This window comes from Sander lucioperca, chromosome 14 (genome assembly GCF_008315115.2).
Source record: "Sander lucioperca isolate FBNREF2018 chromosome 14, SLUC_FBN_1.2, whole genome shotgun sequence".
Classification (NCBI taxonomy): Eukaryota; Metazoa; Chordata; class Actinopteri; order Perciformes; family Percidae; genus Sander; species Sander lucioperca.
The window spans coordinates 28,140,439-28,149,378 of record NC_050186.1 but is presented as its reverse complement, the minus strand read 5'-3'; positions in this window follow the sequence as shown (position 1 = coordinate 28,149,378).

Sequence of the window (8,940 nt, the reverse complement as noted above, 5' to 3'; positions counted from 1 at the left end):
CACACAAAATCTTTTCATGTCACATGATTTTTGAAACCTCTCACTCAAAGTGTAAAACTACACAGCAAATCTCTAAAACCATAAGCTATTTCTCAGCCTTTCACTCAGTTTTCAATTGCATAAAACACTTTTTTCAAAACACTACACACAATTCTCTACCTAAGACACAAAAATCTAACAGGAAGTGACTTGCTTTCCTTTTCTAAACACAACCAATCAAAATGCTACACTTATTTACCAGGGCACACACACACTCCTCACATGTGCCAACACATTATGTCATAACTGAACACTAATCAATCACTGCTTTAGTATAGGCCTATACATAGGTCAAAGGTCAGATTACCTGTTTTGAACAATGGATGCCAACAATAGACAGAGAGCAAGGGGAAGAGGAAGGAGAGACAGGGGACGACAACGAGGAGGAGGAAGAGGAGGACGGGGAGGAGGAGGAGGAGGAGGAGGGAAGACGAGAAAGAAGAGCCATCTCTGATGAGATCAGGGCCACACTTATTCATCATGTGATCAACCACGGATTGACCAACGAGAGAAGCCCATCTTGAGTAGCTTCACAGTGGCGTCCATACTGCATGCAACTATCTAATGACTATTTCAGCATTACAAATCAATCAGACTTTGTTCTGCACAAAGGGCATACAATTCCCCCCTCCCCCCCCGCCCCGACACACAAGCACGCACAAACATATGGGGTGCTGTTTGTAAAGCGGCTCACACTGAAAATAACAGCAACATTTTGTCACATTTAGCTTCAAACAATGTTTAAAAAACTGGTATGAATTTTTGAGGGTCACTTTTTTGCACATTTAAAATAATATTTGTCAACTTAGAGATATTTTAAATAGTTAAATCCAAATATTAAATGTTACACCTAAATGTTAAATCTAAATGCTGAATCTAAATCCAAATGTTAAATTTAAATCTAAATGTTAAATCTAAATATTAAATCTAAATCTAAATGCTAAATCTAATTGTTAAATCTAAATGTTAAATCTAATTGTTGAATCTAAATGTTAAATCTAAATGTTAAATCTAAATGTTAAATCTAAATCTAAATCAAAATGTTAAATCTAAATATTAAATCTAAATCTAAATCTAAATGGAAATTCTAAATATTAAATCTAAATTTAAATGTTAAATCTAAATGTTAAATCTAAATCTAAATGTTGAATCTAAATGTTAAATGTTAAATCTAAATGTTTCGAATGAAACTAAATATTTAACTAATATGCACATTCAAAATGCATCTCAAAACATTTAGATTTAACATTTAACATTTAGATTCAACATTTAGATTTAACATTTAGATTTAGATTTAATATTTAGATTTAACATTTAGATTTAGATTTAAATTTAACATTTAGATTTAGATTTAAGCATTTAGATTTAACATTTAACATTTAGGTGTAACATTTAAAATTTGGATTTAACTATTTAAAATATCTTTAAGTTGACAAATATTGTTTTAAATGTGCAAAAAAGTGACCCTCAAAAATTCATACCAGTTTTTTAAACATTGTTTGAAGACAAAATGTTGCTGTTATTTTCAGCGTGAGCCGCTTTACAAACGGCACCCCATACAAACAGACACAACACACACACACACACAAACACGCACAAACACACACAACACACACACGCACACGCACGCACGCACGCACGCACGCACGCACACACACACACACCACACACATATTTTATTCTAAAAATGATACCTTTGGTTTACATATGTTTGTAGTTTTGTTTTCTTGTTTCATGCTACTGTATACAACACTGTGCTACTCTTACAAACGTAATGTTTTGTCCAATAAATATTTTCTGTTTTACTGTAACATTACATTGTTTTTTACAGTGCACTTTTCAACCCCTCTCAGCAGATTACTTTCTCTCTAGAACATTGTAAATGTAGATATAAGCCTATGAAAGACAAAAGAGCTTTAGATTTAGAACAACAGTGTGTACATGGTATATCCAAAAATGTACTATTATGAAAAACGTGTTTGCCATTTGATGCAAATGCTTCATTTTGAGATGTGTTTATGGTATTTTGAATGAAGTGTTTCATTTTGAAGGAGATGTGAGGCATTTTGCATTTTGTGTGTGCAGTTTTGGGAATTGTGTGTAGAGTTTTGAAAAAAGGAGACATAGTTTTGAAAACGTGTGTAAGCAGTTGGAAAAAAACTGTAAAGCCCCACGTGTGGCTTTTGGATGCTAATTTGTCTAAGTACTTAAGCCAAATGCTTCAGCATGCTAACTTCTTCACAATCATGATAATAAAGAAGTTTTTTTTATAGTTTAAAAAAATGGAAAGGGAGGTTATAATAGTTTTGAATTAGTTATTATTTTAGTTTAGTTTTGACTTTTTTGATTTCATTTTCTTTTTGGTTTTAGTTAGTTTTCAGAGTGTGTCTGGTAGTATGTTAGTTCAGTTTGTTACCCATTTATTGGTCGATCTGTTCAGCATTCATCTGATTGCAATGAAATTCCATAGAAATGTTTTCCCTAGATGATGAACTCTTTAGATTTGTATGACCCCATGAAGTTTCCTCAAGCGCCACCCTCAGGACAAAATTAACATTTTTAGCTTTAAGAATAACTGAATCATCAGCATATTGTTTGTTCTGTTTAACACTTTCATATTGTCGTGGCTTTAACGAACACTGCAGCCTTTAGAGGACGTTAGCAGCTCTTTAGAGTGTTAGTCTAAAGCAAAGTGGGAATTGTTTATACAATTTCAGTTTTTTACTGTGGAAAATACACATCCAAGCATGACTGCAGTCCTACATTCTGTTACAAGTCCAACGGGATCAGGTGTGTTTATTTTGTAGACCTTTTCATCCCTTCCCCCTGCTGCCCACCTGCGCTGCACCTGACGTCAACCCCACTGAGACACACATTCATGGTCAACACAACAAACACACATACATAAAAATGAACATGCAAACACATACACACTAACAAACACACAAAACACCCCTGAACTACACCGTACATCCCCATCATCATCATCATCTCTGTCTCCCATTTGAATTCCTTTCAAAGCACTTATTCTTTCAAAGAGACATTCATGGCAACTAAAACCCAACTTGTGGCCCACACACACATTTTTGTCCCCATCTGGTCACCATTCAGCAGGATGCGTACTCTCTCTGTAGCTGTGTGTTGAAGCGAACACTCTCACAACCCTCACTCAGCTCTGTTCTGCAAAGGTTCACTTATTGATCTTTGACATTCATTGCCTCTGTTGGTGGCTAGCAAGAACTTCATCAAGATTTAAAAACAGGGGCACCTGGGTAGCTCACCTGGTAGAGCAGGCGCCCATATATAGAGGTTTACTCCTTGACGCAGCGGCCGCAGGTTCAACTCCGCCCTGCGGCCCTTTGCTGCGTGTAATTTCCCCGCTGTCTTCAGCTGTCCTATATAAATAAAAGCCTAAAATTTCCAAAAAAAAAAGGATTTAAAAATGATTTCCGGCAAGTTGCACTAGCCAATAGCTGTTTGTTAAAAAGTGTATTATTTATGATGATCATATAAAATATTAGATTCAGAGCAATTTAACTGCAACACTGATGCAAAGATTTCCCCAGAGTCAGAGGAGGAAATGGATCAGTTTCATCTTTGTGCATCCAGGACGCAAAATTACAAATCCCACTATGGCCATGCCAAGACCCGCCCTACGAAGCAGCTCGATTGGTTGGGGTTAGGCATTTGACCTTGAGTGGTTAAGGTTAGGATAGCCGATTGGTCAGGGGAGAGGACCTGTACAAATGGGATTACGTTACCTTGCGTAAGCATGGACACCTGGCCAATAAATGCTATTGAAGGGCGGGTCTTGATGTGGCCATAGTGGGATTTGTAATATCGCATCCAGGACAGAGATAAGTCTAGGGTGTGTTTTACCTAGCATACACTGTAAAAAGGACTGTTATTTTATGAATTATTCCGTTTTATTTTACAACACAAAAATATTGAAAAAAAGACAAAAACAGACTGTGAATTTACATGTCTTCGGTAAAAAAACCTGTCACTGTCAGTAACCATTAAATTGCCATTCCAAAAAATAAATGAATTTGTTTTCACATACAAAGACTATAAAAATAAATGTATCTTTTATATTTATCATTTCACAAATATGTATATTTTATTTAATAGATTAAACTGTTAAAATTAAGTGTAATTCTTTAAATACATTTCTTAAATTAGATAGAATTAATAACTATCGAAAATTAGTTTTAACAGGTGTAAATATCATTCATTCATTGAACATTAAAGGTATAGCCTTATAAAACTAACTTTCTGTCATATTTGCTGAAACTGACCCTATGTTAGAGTAGAACTACATGAAGCAGGTAATTAAAAAAAAAAAAAATCTGTCTCCTCTGGCACCACCTACAGCCTGTAGTGCAATTTGCAAAAATCCACAGCTCCCTGTTCAGATGCACTAATCAGGGCCAGGGGGGGGTGTCTAACTGCGTGTCAATCACTGGTCATGCACACGTATTCATTCTCCCTTGTGGGGGGAGGGGCTTAGGAGACAGTTTTGGGCTTTAGCGGAAAGGGGGGAGGGACTGAGAAGTTGTCGATGTTCACATTTTTTGGCTAAGTCCTGGATCTTCACAATCCTACCTACGGCACCTTTGAAAAGCCAAAAATACACAAGATGTCATTTAAAATTAAAGCTACAGTGAGTTATTTTCTGTTAAATTCCAGTATTTGATTTTGGTGCCCCCAGTTGCCTGAATGTTTTTCATTTTTTGCAGTTTTTTTTACAGTCCACAAAGACTAGAAGCAGCTAGGGGAAACTGCTGTTCTGCACATTTTCAGCCAATGCCTATTCCTGGAGGGGCTGCCAAGCATGATAGCTCTGCCATTACAAACATGCTAACATTAACTATCAAGCTCATTTTAATTTTAGTACACTCATGCATAGAGACTAAACTGATATCTATCTTCTCATGTGACTCTGGGGAATATGGAAAACAAACATTTTCTACAGTCCTTTAAGAAGTCCGTAGACATTTATAATAATGTAATAATATATATATTTGCCTAATCTGATACAGTGCCTGTTTTAACAGAAAAAAGAGTCTGAACCCAGCATCTGCATAGGATGAGTCAATGTTAAAGGTAACTACCGTTTTTTTCAACCTGGACAGAAAACCTAAAAAAACAAGCTACAATGTAAGTTAATAGGGCAATTGTGCAGCTTGTATTTACGTTCACAAAAGTGCTTGTTTTGACATTGACAAGCTTAGATTATTATTCTAAGTGTCTGACACATAAGTAAATGATTTTTAAGGAGGTTGACCTCTCAGTTAAAAAGCCAGATCATTTTAGTGGCAAAAAACAGCACTTTTAGTGGATCAAATTGACGATTCACATTTGCCCCTAAGGGTTACATTGCAGCCCGCTCTGTGGCTGCCAGTTACAGCGTTTAAGCTTAATACTGGACTAGTTTCAAAGATTGTTGTTCCGATCAGACACTGGCACACAAAAACCTAAGAAAATAGGGTCCAGGTTGAAAAAAACTGTAGTTACACTTTAATGACTCAGTTTGTAGTGAAATAGAAATTGGACTTTTTACACATTTAAAACCTTTCAACTTGCCGTGTGTAACTCGCTGTGTTAGAGTTCATTTGTGTGTGTGTGTGTGTGTGTGTGTGTGTGTGTGTGTGTGTGTGTGTGTGTGTGAATGCCCAGGGGCCCAGGATCTAAAATAAGCAGCTTTTTTCTGGTTCCAAGCAGCCACCTGTGGACAGCACTCTGTGTGTGTGTGTGTGTGTGTGTTTTCATTAGATGTCTCACTGTGTGGTTTGTGTGTTTGGTGCGTATCTGTCCTGCTTTATAGTTTTGTGTTTTAGTGCATGTTCTCATATTTTGACCCCTCTCCACCCGCCTCCCTCCAGTTTCCCTTATTTGGGATGGGTAGGTTACTGGTCATCCAGCCCTCCAGATGTTCTCACAAACTGAGCTGTTCCACATGCAGGCTCCAAACCAAAACCAGTGGTAAAAGAGACTTCCCAGAATACATTGTGAATGGAGCTGAAGAAGGCTGAAAACCAGTGAAAGCAACCAAGGATCTGTACAAATATAAGCATTTCTTAGTATATATAGTGTAGATTGTAGGTGAGACAAATTAATGTTTAGAAATGAACTGTGTTCAACTGTACTATGTACAGCATGTTATACAGATTTTACAATAAAAAGTCCTGAATCTTGATAAAATGCATAAAAAGCATAAGTAAAATTCAGCTTTCAAATGAATTTCACATTTTCTTTCACCCGTAACACATTTTTAATAGAGAAAATAGGAGTTATGTGGACAAAAAATGTGGTTGCGTGCATGTGTTGAGGAAGTGCCTGGTGGGTAGTCCTCACCTGCTCTATGCCCTCTCTCACCCCTCTCTCCCATGTCCCTGTGTGTTGACGTCAGTATCGGTGGTGAAGCAGACCACAGGCTGCCTGCAGAGCCCTTTGATCCCACACTCCACTCTATTAGAGCTCTCATATGGACTTCACATCACACACACGCAGAGATGGTCTGTAGCCTGTCATTTGTCTGTGGTTTAATAAAGTTCTCTTTGACAGACTGACTAAGTGATGAACTGAGCTGTCAGGTGGACAAAAGCTTTACAAACAAACACAATGTAAGATCATATTATTATACTGTAGGACTACATTATGATACCACAGATTGACATTTTTATTTTCTAGAACTACATCATACTGTAGTACTGGGTAAAGCATAAAGCATATGTAACCCATGTCATATGTAACGTAACATTATTATGCCCTTGAACTAGGCTTGTACCGATTGGCGATCAGATCGCATAGTGTCGATTGAAGGAATGATCGGTGACTGGTTTTACGCATAGGTCTATATTAAAGTGATTTTAACTAACTCACTATCAGAACTATACTATTTAGAATCTGTGCCCTTCATTTAAAGATGTTTCTGGTGGAGTGGTAAGTCAGCCAGCTGAGCCATGTTAATCATCACGAGTGACGAGTTCATTTTAAATCCTTAACGTTAATTACAACCAGTTTGCTGTCTCTTTTCCATGGATCTGACTACCTGATGGGCTGTGCTTCTTTCTGACAGTCACCCAGCCTCCTGGCTACATTAGGTCAGCCCGCACCGATTAATGTTACTGGGGGCTAAGATACAGCCAAGTTTCCCTGGTGCTAGGTTTGCTAGCTTTCCCGTATTAGCTGGGACGTCCCTTATTTTGGGCCTTATTTATTTATCCCATACGTGACCCCCCTTCTCCTGTTTATTGACTGGTATGCTGATCTAACCACTGACTGATACAACAGTAACAGCAGCAGTGCTGATCACAACCCTTTAGAATGATTCCCCCTCTCACGCGCATTAGTATACGTTAAGTAAATACGCAAATTTCTCCACAAAAAAAAGGAAATTAGGGCAACGTGTGAAACTGTTCAGTCGATTTGGCATGTGGAAATACGGATTAAACTGCAAATATGGATAAACCTGCCTTCTTTACTTTATCGCAAGGGAATTTTCATTTGGCCATGGAGATGAGAATGACTTAGTCTCGCTTTGCCAGTCCTTCCTCCACAGCGCTGCGGAGGAGGGTCTGGCTAGTCCACAAAGCAATCCGGGATGGGAGAAAAACGTGCTCTTGTTTATTGGCATTTTTTTTTAAACCAATTACAATAGTCTTAGGCGACGCTAAGCACCAAGCAGAGACATGGTGCCTCTGCAAAATAGCCTTGGGGAGGGAACTTGTTTGGTGCAACAGAACACTCAGATTGGACAGATAGTCTAGCTAGCTGTCTGGATTTACCCTGCAGAGATCTGAGGAGCAGTAGTAGCATAGTCCTCATAAATCTACCGGAGTTTAAAATTACAACATAAAAATCTGAACTGAACAAAATGTTTATTTTCAAAACTTGATTCTGTTTTCAATAAAATATATTTCAAAAATTAAATGAATTACAACACAAAGAAAGTGGAAGGTGACGAGACATCCGAAAACGGACATCCAAAAAGAGTGACATCCGGCGGAATTTCCGGCAGAACGAGAGCAATCGTAGATCTGGAAGTGGAATGTCATGGATACAGATTAAGAATGACTTAAACCAACATTCATCCAAAGAAATGAACACATCAACAAACTATTATTAAACCTACTGTATGTTGCCAAGGCATGAGAGCATTGTATTCATATTTAATTAGGATATCTAAGCTATTATTATGACAAATGGCTTAAAGTAGACATATTATGCTTTTTTTGTATTTTCTGTCATAGCTACAATGTTATAATGTTACATTGACAAGTGTTAACTTCCTTGAAGGCGGGTACTTTGTTGAAGTTTAAAACTACTGGATCTGCCCAGAGCCACTCTGGATCTGCCATAACCAATCGCTAACGTTTGGTTGTGACGTATGTTATGCGCATGTGCAACAAGAGGGGAGACCATCAAGGCTTATATTTAGCATTAGCATCGCTAGTGTTAGCCTTAGCCAACTCCACCACTAACGGAGCAAGCTGGAAAATCAAACTTTTCCTGAACCCCGTTATGGGAGGAGGGCCACAACATCATGGCCACCAACAAAACTCAGCAAAGATTGTTCTTGCTCGGACTTTAACTTCTGGATATTTGGCAGCGTTGCCACAACGGACCGAATGGCTTCGCTCACATCTTTCTCTGCCCGCAACTCTAGCGCACAGCCTCAACGTCATCGTTCTCAGCCACTCCCTCTGTTCGCTGATTGGACCGCCAAAACCCAAGACTATACTGCGAACCCAGACGTAGTACTGAAGGGAAATGAAAATTGTGCCTAAGTAAGTAGGAGAGTGGAGCCAGGCTAGTTAAACGTGGCCAAAGCTGCAAATAATGAGGTAAACATATTTTAGAGAAATCCCTCTGAGCTAAAACGTTCAGATTTCCAAC